Source organism: Odocoileus virginianus, chromosome 1, assembly GCF_023699985.2.
Source record: "Odocoileus virginianus isolate 20LAN1187 ecotype Illinois chromosome 1, Ovbor_1.2, whole genome shotgun sequence".
NCBI lineage: Eukaryota > Metazoa > Chordata > Mammalia > Artiodactyla > Cervidae > Odocoileus > Odocoileus virginianus.
In genome coordinates, this window is record NC_069674.1 from 55,822,598 (window position 1) to 55,836,388 (window position 13,791).

Here is a 13,791-nt window from a genome sequence, read left to right on the forward strand (position 1 = left end):
TGTTCACATGCTAAAAAAATATCTTTCACCAAAAAACTCCTGTTTGTAATTAAGGAATAGGGCCTCCATTCATTCAACTAATATTTAGGAAGTATTATAATGTGCTTTCACACGTTTCTTTAAGGTTTTTTTTTTTTTTTTCAAGTCTTGGGTACTGAAGAATACAGCTTTAATATCTTAAAAACAACAGAGCTCCATTCATTACGTTTTCCCTTCATGTATTCATTCTATTTCATGTCTTTTCCCTGCCAATTCTGTTCTGCTTACCTGATGTCTATTCATACATTAAAACCCTCCCAATAGAGTTCCTCTCCTATATAATTCCTCCTTTGAATTACTTCCATACAATGTATATAGGTTTTTGCTATTGCATATGTCATACTATTTTGTAATTATCTCTTTCCAGGGCTATGACCAATGCTGTGAACTCCTTAGAGTCTGATTTATTCACACAACACTAGGAACACTGTCTCTACATGTCTCTGATACCTTAGCCAAAAATATAAAATCTTTTTGCAAACCTTTACACTTAGGGAAGTGATAAAATCCTTCTGAGTACTTCTCTGTTATTCTACCCAACCTCAAGGATAAAGTTATGAGATGAGGATATCTTTGAAAACATCTCAGTGACTCATCTCATGTTTTCTCCCTTTCCTTTCTCCTCCTACTCCTGCATCCCGAGGGGCCTTAGAGAGATGGAAAAGAAGTCAGATACCTCCCCTCCAGGAACCCATTTTACAAGCAGCCCAGGTACTGGGACCCTCTCTCTGTGATCTCGCTCACTTTTTCAAGAATATCACATCTGCTTATAACTTTTTTTGCAGTTAATGGGTCTTCCTCGAATGGAACCTCAGAGGGTTTTGATCTTAGTACCAATCAACTTCAGGCTGAAGATGCAGGGCACAGGCTCAGTCAGCACAGATGGCTCAAATCTATGCTTTATTTTAAGGAAGAATAAACAAATTTAGCCTGAATTGATAATGTGGGCTGTTGTGGTCACAGAATTCCCCCTAGACCAGCACCACTTGGCAGATCACAACTGGAGCTTGATGACAGTATTGTATTCTCATACTTTAAAGTTGTTTTTAAAAATATGACTTTAAGAACATTCATGCTCAGTAAAGAATATGCTTAACATTATAAACTTAGTAAAAGAGAAAAAATTACTATTAATCACACCATGAAGAAGAAACCATTGTTAAAATCATTTAAATTTCATGTTGAAAACTTCTTAGTTTACATTTTTACTTGGTTAAGATATAGTGTTGCATCCTGCTCCCCCACTACATTTAACATAATATTTTATTTTATTTTTTTAATTTTCCAACAGAATGTTCTTTAATATAAAACAAAGATAAAACACATCTCAACCCTGCAATCTGCCAGCATGCCTTGTTTCTACAAGATGCATGCTAGTCCGTTAAGACTAGGTAGCAAAGAGTCTTTAGGAGCATTTGATTGGGAGAAATAGAAAAAGCAGATCTTAGGGAAGCCTGGGCAAGGCCCACAGCTGAGACACATCCCCAAACACCAGAGCAGTCCTTGTCTTTTCAGATCCTCGTATGTCTTCTTATTCACAACATTCCCACTGGAGTCTTCATACTCTTCCTCAGTGCCAGGCTGCCATCGTTCTGACGCCTTCTGCAGTTTCAGCTAGGCCCACAAGGAGACAGCATCTTCAATCTGTGTCACATTAGCAAAGTGGGCAGTATTTGGGATGCCCAAACATCTCATGCCGTGAGCATGACGCCATTCAGCAAAGTGCCGCTGGAAGGCCTTAGGACCTCGGTAGGTATAGTTTCCACAAATCTCACAGTTATAGTTGATATTTAGGCCATGAAGCTTATACAGCCAGTAAGGAATGGGTTTGCCGTCCCAGCCGAGGGGCAGGTTTTTGGGGTTGTAAATGATCCCTTTCTCTTCATCTTCACTTTACTCTCACTGACCTGCTCTTCCTCTTCCTCTTCTAGCTCTTCTCCAGTTCTTGCCTGCTTGCATTGTACGTTTTCATGGGTGAGATGTCACTGCTCCCCAAGAATCTCTACATATTCGTAGATCTGGGCTTCAAGGAAAGCAATGTCTTTGTTCCTCTCAGGGTCTCGCTTGGTGCCCTTTGTCTTGGGATTTCTGGCAAACAGGGAGGTGTCGAGTGACTCCAGGGACTTTCCTTCGGTGCTGAATAGCCTCTGGGCTCACTCTTCTAGGGTCCTGCCACAAAGCCAGGAGGGCAGATTTCAATCTGTCCAGACCCAGGGAGGCCAGCTCCTCCCAGGAGGAGACTGCAGAGAGTTAAAGATGGGCTCCAGCATGGGTCAGGGCACTGCTTGTCTCTTTCGGCCATCCAGGAAAAGTACCATTCTCCCACTTCTTCTCAAACTCGTTCAGAATTTTCCCAAAAAAGTTCATTCTGATCTTGGAGAGGCTGCACTCTATCTGTGTAATCCTGAAGGTATTCAAGCAGCATCTCCAGATATCTCGTGTACTCGGCATTCTTCCTTGCTTTAGGAATGTCAAACAACTGGTCAAAGATGGACAGGTAAGTCATATAATTCAGCTTCTCAGAGGCCTTCAGGTTAATGTATTTGAGATAACAGTCATGAAGATCCAGGTAACGACCATGTCCCTCTTCATCTGTGAACTCCACCAAGTTTTGTGCTTCTTCACTTGGATTCTCTCGTGCCTTTAGGAGCTCCTCAAATTCCACTGACATTGGAACACAAATATCATTTGGGTGCTTCCGGTGGAATTCCTTTATTTGTTTGAGTCTATTACAGAATTCAGCAAACTCATTGGGTCCTGAAATGGCACTGAGCTCCTCTTTTCGTAACCCATCCTTGTTGTCATACAAATCCCTCAGATTCCCACTGACTTCCATACACCTATCTTGCATGGCCCATGTGCGGTGGTCAGAATTGATCTGGTCCCGGAGCGTGGACTTCTTAGTGAGCATCTCTTTGGCCATAACATCCATAAGCTGTTCCTTCTCCTCATGATAGCGCCACTGCTGTTCCAGAATCGTTTCCATCCTCCCTCCTCCTCCTCCCCCACCGCTGCCGTTGCTGCCGCCGCAACCCAAGCCAGACCACCGACACGACCGGAAACAACCCCTCAACATAATATTTTAAAATGTTTCCACACATATCATTTTTAACTGACTAAAAAAATTTGATGCATAAATAAATGTGGCCATAAATTATCATGTTCTCATTGCTGAATTATTGAGTTAATTTCCATTTTCTTGCTGCTGTAAATAACAATGAAATGAACATCTATATGTTTTCATTTTTCCCTGGAATGTCCATGATTCTAAACACCTGTATTGTAATGCATGGCTTTATAAATTAGTTTATCAATTATTGGTGGATTTCCCAATAGGAAATTTGTCCCAACTTGTTTCTTAAAATTCTGCTGAAATGTCAAGATTTATGCCAGCAAAACGGCAGCAAGCAGCCCTCTAATGTCATTGTGGATGCCAATTCTTTCTTTCCTTTTTACAGAGGGAGCTCCAGGTTTTCCAACTGATATAAACAAGGGAGGAGAGGAAAGGAGGTAATCAGCCTCACAAACAACCAGGGGCTAGGTCTCCCAGGCTCTGCCACGGCCTGTGTTTGTAGCATCTCATGCCCTGGTCTCTGAAGAGGAGCACACACCAGCACAAAACAATCAACTGGCTTTTGTCAGGCCCTAAATACCATCAAAACCAAATGCAAAGGTGTTTCTAAGGTGCGCGCACACACACACACACATAATTTCTTTTCTTTCTCTCCCAGAAGTGCCTTAATTTTCTTCCTGGTCCAAAGAGGACTCATCACTCTGTAGTATCTTCCTTCTGCTCATCTTAGCTACACAATAATACCCTTCACTTAAGATTGACTTTATGTCATAATTGGCCAAGTTTGTTCTAGGGTGCGCTTTCTAGCTTTTTAAAAGAGAGAAACATTATCAGTTTCTTTTTTCCCATTTGTGGCTGGATAAAAAAATTCAATCCATTTAATTCCCTGGTGGCTCAGATGGTAAAGAATCTGCCTGCAATGCGGGAGACTTGGGTTCAATCCCTGGGTCAGGAAGAACCCCTGGAGAAGGAATAGGCTACCCACTCCAGTATTCTTGCCTGGAGAATTCCACGGACAGAGGAACCTGGTGGGCCACAGTCCATGGGGTTGCAAAGAGTCAGACACGACTGAGTGACTAACAGTTTCAAGTTCATTTCAATATTTGTTGAGTACGTGTATAATTTTTCGGTAGGCACCTTGGGATAGAAAGGCAATACACAATTTTTCCTTATTCTCTGGAGTAGAGTCAAGGAGAAAGTACATGTGACTAACTATAAACTAAGACCATGGTTTTCATGGATCTTTTAGGGTTCTACTGTATTGCCGTAGGCAGGTATGAGGTGGGACAAAAGGTGGCTAGGGACCTGCTTGAAGCAAGATAATTGGCTAAAAGAAGTTTTCAAACTCAATGTATGGCCAAGCATGTGAAGTGCTACAAGAAAGGGAAAAAGAAAGTGCACCTAAAAGAAAAAAATTAATTCTACCTCCTTGGAAGGACTCTGCAGAACTCGGGCTGAGTCTTGAAGGATGGGCAGATTTTCAATAGAAAGAGTGACAGGTCTTCCTTGTTGAGGGAACATGGGTAGAGACCTGGACATTCAAGGCACACTGGAGGAGCCATCAATATGATGAATTTCAGGTTAGTAGGGGGTGAGTTGCAGGGTGCAATAGGCATTTCATTTGGAAAACTGGCTTACAATAAAATATTTTGTCATCATGCTGCAAGAAGAGGAAACCAAACGTTTTTGAGTGTGAATGTGGTATTAGAAGAACTGTGCTCTAAAAAGGTACTTCTGGCAGCTAGGGAAAGAAAACTTATAGGTGGGCCGAGTTCAGATTCAGGGAGAACGTTAAAAGACAAACACAGGCTCCACAAGAGTTAATGATGGCAGGAAGCAGGTTAAAAGTGGTAAAAGCCAGATTACCCTTTCTCATATACTCCTGGACCCACAGGATCTGGGGACTGGGTAGGAGAAGAGGTAAGGAAAGCCAGGGACTACTATAAGGTTCCAAGACTAAGAGATGAGGGGCCACTCCTAGAGTTGATGGATGATTGAAGATGAGAGACTTTGGGACAAGAAAAAGGCCTAGGAGAATGCCTAACCTTAAGGGTTGAGCGGTTGTTGCAGTGCTTTGTGAGTCAAGGAATGGAGATGATCCCAGAATCATCTAGCAAGCTCTAGGGTCATGGAACAGGACGAGCATACGGAACAGGCCATCAGACTTGACACTCAGGGGTGACTGCTGACCTAAATAAAGCAACTTCAGTAGGTGGACTTGGGTGAATGTCAAACCTCAGCAAGTGGAGGAGGTGGGCAAAGCGATGGAGATCTCTCCTGGGAAATTTGGCAGAGAGGGGGAAAAAAAGAGCCTGTAAAGAACCTGAAAGAGGAATCTTGAAGGAAAGGAGAGATTTTTAGGTGAAGAGAAGAAACTGAAGAGGGAGGAGGAGAGAGAATGTCAATAAGTATAAAGGAGAAAGGGATAAAAGATTTATTTTTATACATTTTTTGATGTCTTTTTTCATCAGAGCAGAGATTCTTAACAATGTGACTTCTTTCCAGTCTTAAATTAGAACTCAACAATTCTTTTCAATCTCCACTTGCCTCTAAGAAATCCTGTCTTTTATGGCTAAAGAGGTTTTCAAGTATTCAAAATGTGTATTAGTATATTTTAGAGAGTCATATTTCTCTTCTCAAGATGTTATATTTTTAGCTGCCTTTTAAATTTTTTTTTTTTTTGCCTAAAATATCACTTGTAACTGGAACAATGATAATTATTTTACTTGATTTAATATATATAGTGTATCATATATATACCTTGTGCATATGTTCATATCCAAAGCCACAGTAAGATAGTTTTTAAGAAAAAAGCAACTAACAGGGTCATGTACTCCACAGAAGGCAAATACAAGAGAGATTTTAAAATGTCCATCAGAGGTAATTCTTGACTTTGTCAAAACTGGAGGCTTTTGTGGCTAAAGAGGTTTTAAGTATTGACAATATAATTTAGTGTATTTTAGAGTCCTACTTCTCTCCTTTTGCTGAATGTATTTTTAGTGAGGGCAGAAGACAAGTTGCAGTGGATTAATGAATTAATGGGAAGAAGAAAAAAGAAATGGTGCATAGATGGAACTACATGAGGAAACCTGGCTTGAAGTGGACAGAGGATCAAGAAGGAGTTACTTGTTTTTGTAAAATGCAAGAGATGTGAGTACATTTTTATCATGGTGAGAAGACAGCATGCAAGAGGATGATACTGATGATGTGAAGATTGGAAGCGACACTGGTGCAGATGACATGGGAGAGAATTCAAAGCCCAGAAGGAGGAAGCTGCCTCAGGGGCCACCTCCGTCTAGATAGGAGAGGGGTGGTAAGTGCAGGTGTAGGAGAACCATCCAGGATCAAGTACTAAAGGCAGAACTGGACTAGAATCCATGCCTCCCACACCTCGTCTGGAGCATTGTGTAATCCTTATGGAAATGGCCCAAGTGCTTTATATATATTAGGATAAACCATAAAGAATGTTCAATTTTGTAATTCAGAAACAGTCAAATATCTGCCATTTCATACGATCAGGCTCATCTTAACTCCCACAACAACTATAGCAAGTTGTTATATTAAGTAAAATATCTATATTATTTCACAGATGAGAGACTGAGAAACAAAGCAAGGTAATTAATTGATCCACCCGAGATCACCCAGCAAGGAAATAATGGCGCTAGAGTTTGAATCCTACTCCTTAGGCTCAAGGTTAATGCTCTTGACTTAACTGAACTTACTGACTACATTTCTTCTTTCTTTGTGAATTTCCAAACCCTCCTCTTGGTTCCTCAGCAGTGGCAGGGGATTGGGAGTGGGGAGGTGAGTGCAGTGAGGGCTGGGGGTGGGAAGTCAAGGTGGAGGCCGTGTCCGCAGCAGCTTCTAGGCTCTTTTATCAGCCAAGTCTGTCCTGAAGTGTTCTATAACATGACAGTTTAATGAATACAAAATTTTATTTAGTAAACTGCATCAAAAAACCATCGATATCTTTTATTTACAGTCTCATGTTTTCTCATACATGCATGAGTGAATTTTATCTGTCTGAAAAAAAAATCAAAACCATCTCTAGGTTTCTACTGATATCTGCCTAGTAGAGGATTGGAACAAATATCCAGAGTTTCCCAGTGCCCGATAAAACAAGCCAGGCATCTTTTTCTAACACATTTTAGGGCAACGGCATCTCCATTTTATATATATTTCTTATCGCAACAGACACATTTTAATAAGCAGAGCATCTCTAAGACATGGTTCTTATCCGTTTCTGCTTCTGCTTCAAGAACACACAGTGGCCTGGGAGCTTTCGGACAGAATCCCATGCTCCGTGATTCAAAAAATGGAAATCTGGCATTATATGCCAATGACATTTACTTCTGTGGCAGCTCAAGCGGCAAAAAGCCATATGCCATACACCTCGATTCCAGCCAAGCCATGCAAACGGGTATGTGAGAGAGAAATAAGGAAATCAGGACCAGAAGAGTTCTAGGGACTTGACTGCACTTTAAACACACAATAACTGTGGCAAGAACCAAATCTTCCTACTCTTATGAAACTCTTAGGGAATGCAACTTTTTTCTCATTTAAGGAAAATTTGGGAGGTAAAGGTAAAATACAAAAGATAATTTTTATAAACTGCATTATGTCCTCACGTTTACTATCTGACATGCTAGACAGGTACAGGTTTCTTGGGAGTGCTTGGGTAGACAGCAGTCATCTAAGTGGGCTGAACTGCCGAAAGGCATGTCTGTCTTCCACACTGGAATATCTCTTGGTGGCCATCTTGTGAAAGGATAAATGCCATTATTGGCATTAATTTCCCCTGTGGCCTGGAGAAGAAACAAGACTAGGGAGAAATAGAATACTCCTTAAATGGCCAGGGCATGTGGGTTTAGCAAATCCAAGAGTGGATACAAGAAATGAGTTAAGGTGAAACAATAAAACAGAGGTTTTTGTTTTAAAACAGGGTAGGGTGGGGGGCCCAACAACTCTCCTTGGAAAAGAGAAGTTTAGCTTATTTTGTAACTCTTCAATAGATGCTTTCTATTCATCTCATTTAAAGTTACAGATGTGGAAAAATAATTTTCATTTTTCTTAAAACATGAATGGCAAAATCAGTTGTAACTCCCTCAAAGTTCTGACATCTGAAGAAGAGATTCAGAAAGAAGGATCTAGAAGGGTTTTTTAAGATCTATTGGAATCTGAGACAAGAAAATTCCTTATTCTTTAGAACTGCAGAATTCTTAGTAACTATAGTCTCTAGTCATTGAACAACAGTGACCATCCCACAAAAATGGTATAAATTAATTCAGTTTATTGGCTGGGTACGCCATTATAAATAATGAGTAAATTAAACATTTCTGGCCATTTATTCATTCAATCTTCAACCATCCAAAAAATGAGCAGAGACTACTTTAAAAATAACAGGAAGATATTAAGATTTAAAACTATAGTTCTTGTTTCCAATGACATATTTAATTTAGAAAGGCAGATTTGTAAATGCACTACTACTCTTAGCTCAAAGATATTTTCCAAAAGAAATTTTGAATTCCATGTTGTGGGAGCAGAGGTGCAGAATTTCAACCTGAATGAAGGAGATACAGTAACCATCTTCCTGAGGTGGTGCTTGTGCAAAATCCTGAAGTAGAATTTCAACAGGCAGATGGAGGAAGGCATTTCTGGCAGAGAAAAGGATGATGAGCAAACACCTCAGCTAGGAAAGTATGATGGCACATGCAAGGAATGGTGGGCAGTTCAGAATATGCAGAGCTTCGGATAGGTACAGGTGAAGATATGGGGATGAAGCAGGAAAAGTATTTTAGGCTAATAAAAGAGAAATGTGAACATCTTGCTAAGGTTAAGAAACTATATAAGTCAGGCAATGGACAGCTATGGATGGATTAAAATCAAGAATGATACAGTCAGATCTACATTGGAGGACATTTGGAAAGTGGGAAGGTTTTAAAACTAGGAGAAAAGCTGGTTTCTTAGTCAGCTATTAAGAGTGCTGTGTAACAAATAATCCCAACAGCTAAGAAGTTCTTCTATTCACAGGTCTATAGGTTAGCTGAGGTGACAGTGTTAAGCAAGCTGTAATTTCGTGGGAGAGGTAAGGAAACTGCAGTCTATATGCCTCATTTTGGGAACTACAATGAAGGATTAGTGGCTGCCCAGGTTACAGACTTTATTTCATGATGAAGGTAGAGTGCAAGAGCCCAGTCCAACCACAGAAGCCATAGTCAGGCCTTTGCTCACTTCACATCCATGAAAATCTCATTGGCCCAAGCAAATCACTTGTACGAGATTTGGAAAGAAGAAGGAATACCAGAACCAAGGCAACGATGAGAAGCAGAGGACCTAACAGTGGTTGTATGGACTTTGGTCACTGACTGGTGGTTTCAGAAAGAGGGACTGGTCCATAAACTTCCAAATAGAAACACGTCAGACTGCCAGCCCCACGAGGGCAGGAACCATCAGTCTAGTTCATCTCTGTATTCTAAGTGCCTGGGACAGCACCCACTGTGTTGTCAACACACAATATTTGTTGAAAGGATGGGCAGCATTTAAAGTGTAGTTTGGATATTAACACTACTAACCAAAAGTGGACCACTGATGTGGCCATGCTGTGTATATGATGGTTGTGGGAGAGTAACATTGAATACCTTCTGTATCCCAGATGCTGCGTAGGTACCAAGAATACAGAAAAAGCAAGGCTCTGCTCACTAGAAACCCGGCAGTCAGACAATTGCAGTTCCTTGTGTTAGGTGTTAGATATGGGTATTCACAAGGACAGAGCAAGGGGAGCGCTTGAAGAGGATCTGAATGAGTGGTTGCCAAAAGGGACAGTGGCTTGAGAACTTTCCTTAGGGACAGCATTGATTGGGTGTAGGAATGATATCCGAATTGACTACCTGCCTAAACAACTTCCTCCCATGTACTTCACTGAGCACCCACTATCATTTTTAATTTTACCAGAACTTCATGGAAAATACATAGAAAAAGCAAAAGAAAGAGGAGAGGAAGGAGAGGAAAAGAAGAAACTAGCAGTTTGGAATTCTCATCTGTCATTCAAATTTCCACATTGATTTTTCTGTCTATAACAAATAGCTAGAGAGACTGTGATAAAATTGAGCCTTACTGGGTACCTTCTTTTTTGCCTCTCAATCTTAGCTTCTGTTTTTTACCTGTTAGACCCAGTAGCTTATGTCTACGCTTGGAGATGGAGTGGGCAGGCCAGCCTCTGATGTCATGCCATGCAGGTAACTACTTTAGCTCCTATTTAGGAAAATGAAGGTGGAGAGTCTTGACTTATCATTCATGGCTGCTCAGATGTAAAAGCATGACTTTGAAAAACCTACACAGGCATACGAGTAGTGTAAATGAGCAGTTAAGCTATGTATATTTAAATAATTAAATATATATTTTTACTCCTGATCTCCAAGATTTAATATTTTCACAGTGGGCATGTGGAAATCTCACTTGGGATCTTCTAACTTCTCCTACCTCTTGTATTTGGAGTCTTCGCAACTTGCTTCTGACACTACTGTCTCATTCTGACTCCTAATCTCATTTTATCTAGGGCCCCCTCTTTGCCCTCTATCCCCTGCCACTATCCAACATCTAGTCCCCTCAGGTGGCAAGAAGGAGTGCCTTATGTACTTCTGTTCCACCTTATGATACACAGGTCTCTGAGGAGTGTGTTCTCAACTCCCTTTTAACATAATTTACTTTGCAAATACAAGATAAATATTTTCTTTTAAATCAAAAAGGACTTGGCATTTTTTAAGAGATTCCCATCAAACGGTACCCTTCTTAGCTATCCATCCCTGTTTCCTATCTGCCCTTTACTTTAGAATGCCAAAATCTCATTCTGCCTAGCTTAAAATGTAGGTAATTTCCTTTTAATTGGATATACATTAATAAAATGGTTTCTGTGCCATTATCAAACCCCTCACATGATCCACCATGGAATATGGAATTCAGGTCATAGGAACCAGTTAACAACTCATACAGTGCCCCAAAGTGTAGTTAATAAAAGGGAAAAGAAGTTTCCAAAGTCATTGAATAGAGTTATAGAGACAGTTAACTTAAAGAGTTGTCATTATTTTCATGTTTAGGAAAGGTCTGCAGTTGAACCAAGAGACATATACATGGCAGTATAATGTAACACATAGAGAATATAGTCAATAATATTGCTTTAATTCTGTATGATGACATATGGTACCTAGACTTGTTGTCGTGGTCATTTCAGAACATATAGGAAATTGAATCACTATGTTGCATCCCTGAAACTAATGTGATATTGTATGTATGCCAATTATAATTCAGTAAAATATATACATATATTTTTAAAGGAACTGATATGCCTCACCACTGTCCAGTAGAAGAACCTATCAATTCTTTGCTTCTCACAATTGGCAGGTCTTAATTTAGCACACAATCCACCTGCCAGTGCAGGACACACAGGTTCGATTCTTGGGTCAGGAAGATCCCCTTGAGAAGGAAACAGCAACCCGCTCCAATAATCTTGCCTGGGAAATCCCATGGTCAGAGGAGCCTGGTGGGCTACAGAACATGGGGTTGCAAAAGAGCTGGACATAACTTAGTGACTAAACAACAACAACGCATTCAGAGAAAGATGCACCAAGTCTATGAAGACCTTGGAAATGAGAAAAGCCCTGAGCACATAAACGAAGCTTTAAGATGTATATTTACTATTGTCAAGCTTTTCCCCAAATTATTCACGAGACTCAATCACAGCAAGTATTTTTTAAATGTTCCGGTTTCAGAAAATGTCAAGAGAGCAAAACATGTTAGCTGTGTTTTCAACCAACTAAGCCTATCAGTCAGCTTTTAAACATATTGTAAACAGTTTAACCATTTCTTGTGAAAATTACAAGAGTCAACAAAATCTAACTCTTTCTGGATGATTCAGGATCCTTGTATAAAACCCCTTCAGAAGGACATACACTCAGGCTGTTAGTGACACAATCTCAGAACGGTCCCTGCAGATGAACCACTTTACGGTCACCCCTGCTTTCTCATAAAAGTTGCACGGACCCTGTGCAGCTGGGACCACTAAGATGGTATTCTGAGATGGACATTCTATTAAGCTAGTCACTTAAATCAGAGGAAGAAGCCTGAAAACATTTCGTCGTCAGCTTTGCCATGAGTTTTCCTTTTCTTTTTCAGAGGAATTTAGAATCCTGTGTCACCTGGGGCTTGCGCCAGGCCAGACTGAGCCAAGTAGATTTTGTGCCTGACAGGGTCCAGGGCTCAGAGCCCAGGTGGCCATGGTATTGCTCCTGCTGTCCCCTCACAGATGAGGACTCTGCAGCTGACAGGGCTGAAGCCCTCGCACTAGGTTATCCAGCTGACGGTGGGGGACCTGGGCTCTTGGATGGCCAGTGTTTCCGTCTCTGAGATTCTGCTAAGCTCCTGCATCACCTGTGGCACATCTCTGGGCAGGCTGGGGACAGCATCCCTCATAACCACAAGCTGCACAAGAGGACTTCCTCCTCACTAAGAAATGTGCCCCACTGTGGTCAAAATCCCCCTTTGCGGCTAAATCGATGGAGAAGGAAACGGCAACCCACTCCAGCATTCTTGCCTGGGAAATCCCGCGGACAGAGGAGACTGGTGGGCTACAGTCCACGGGGTTGCAAGAGCCAGACACGACTGAGTGACTAAACCACCACCACCACAGCCTGGGAAATCAAAGCTGCTCAATTTTACTGCACAATCCAAGTGCAAATTATTGTTTGTTCCTTGAGCTCAGCACCTCCCATATGTATGGGGAAATTTACAAAGCCCACCACTGAGGGTCTAATTCTGTGATTCAGGAAATATCATTGCTATTATTATTATTATTACTGCTACTCAGCTTACAGATGAGAAGGGACTTGGTGGCTAAAGGACATGCTCAAGGTCACATTTCAGGTGAGAAGCCATGCTGGGACTGCCTGCAGGCTCTTCTGTTGCTCTCCCCCTGGGGAGGTGAAAATTAGTTCTTGGAGGTGAAAAAATTCTTACTTTTAACATCGAAAGTACAGATATACATATATAAACAAATAACAATATATCTGCATAATTGAAATTTCAGGAGGAGGGTGATTAGGTTTGAAAGATAATGTTTGAAAGCTCCTTAATGGGGTTGTGATGCAAAACAGTTGGAGAAATACTGCTTCACGTTGCAGCAGTCTTGGTCAGGACTATGTTGCTTATAATTAATACATTTCTGCTTAGAAAGTGTACACGCTGAGATCTATTTAAGAAGATACCTCTTGGAAACAATAAATTAGTACAGTTGATCTTTCTTGGTCTTTTCACTGTCTCTAGACAGCATAATTGATATTGATGAGGACATGCCGTGGTTACTGTCCAACAAAAGTGGCAAATTACATGAAAAAGGGTAATACCACCTTAAGTGGACACCTTGAACACACATACACACACACATACACACACACATACATGAACCATTTGCTACCTATGCAATGGGAAACATCAAAGGAAAAAATAAATCTATTCATATAATACATTTGCTTCTAGAGGAGATTTGATTTCCTTCCTGCCAAACCTAAAGACCTGTGTGAAACATGAGAAGCCTTTTGAATAAACACTTGTAAATGGCCTAGACAGCTGAAAAATGGATAATCCCATATGACATGAGGGCCTTTTAAAAGACTTCTCCTCTACTTAAA

The 13,791-nt window shown here is 40.8% G+C and overlaps 1 protein-coding gene and 1 pseudogene across 6 annotated transcripts in view; both read right to left on the minus strand.

The window, feature by feature from the left end:
- Positions 1–13,791, minus strand: part of ELMO1 (engulfment and cell motility 1) — a 573,189-nt gene that overhangs the window by 146,325 nt on the left and 413,073 nt on the right. The window lies entirely within an intron of this gene.
- Positions 1,301–7,137, minus strand: LOC139035370 (splicing factor 3A subunit 3 pseudogene; annotated as a pseudogene).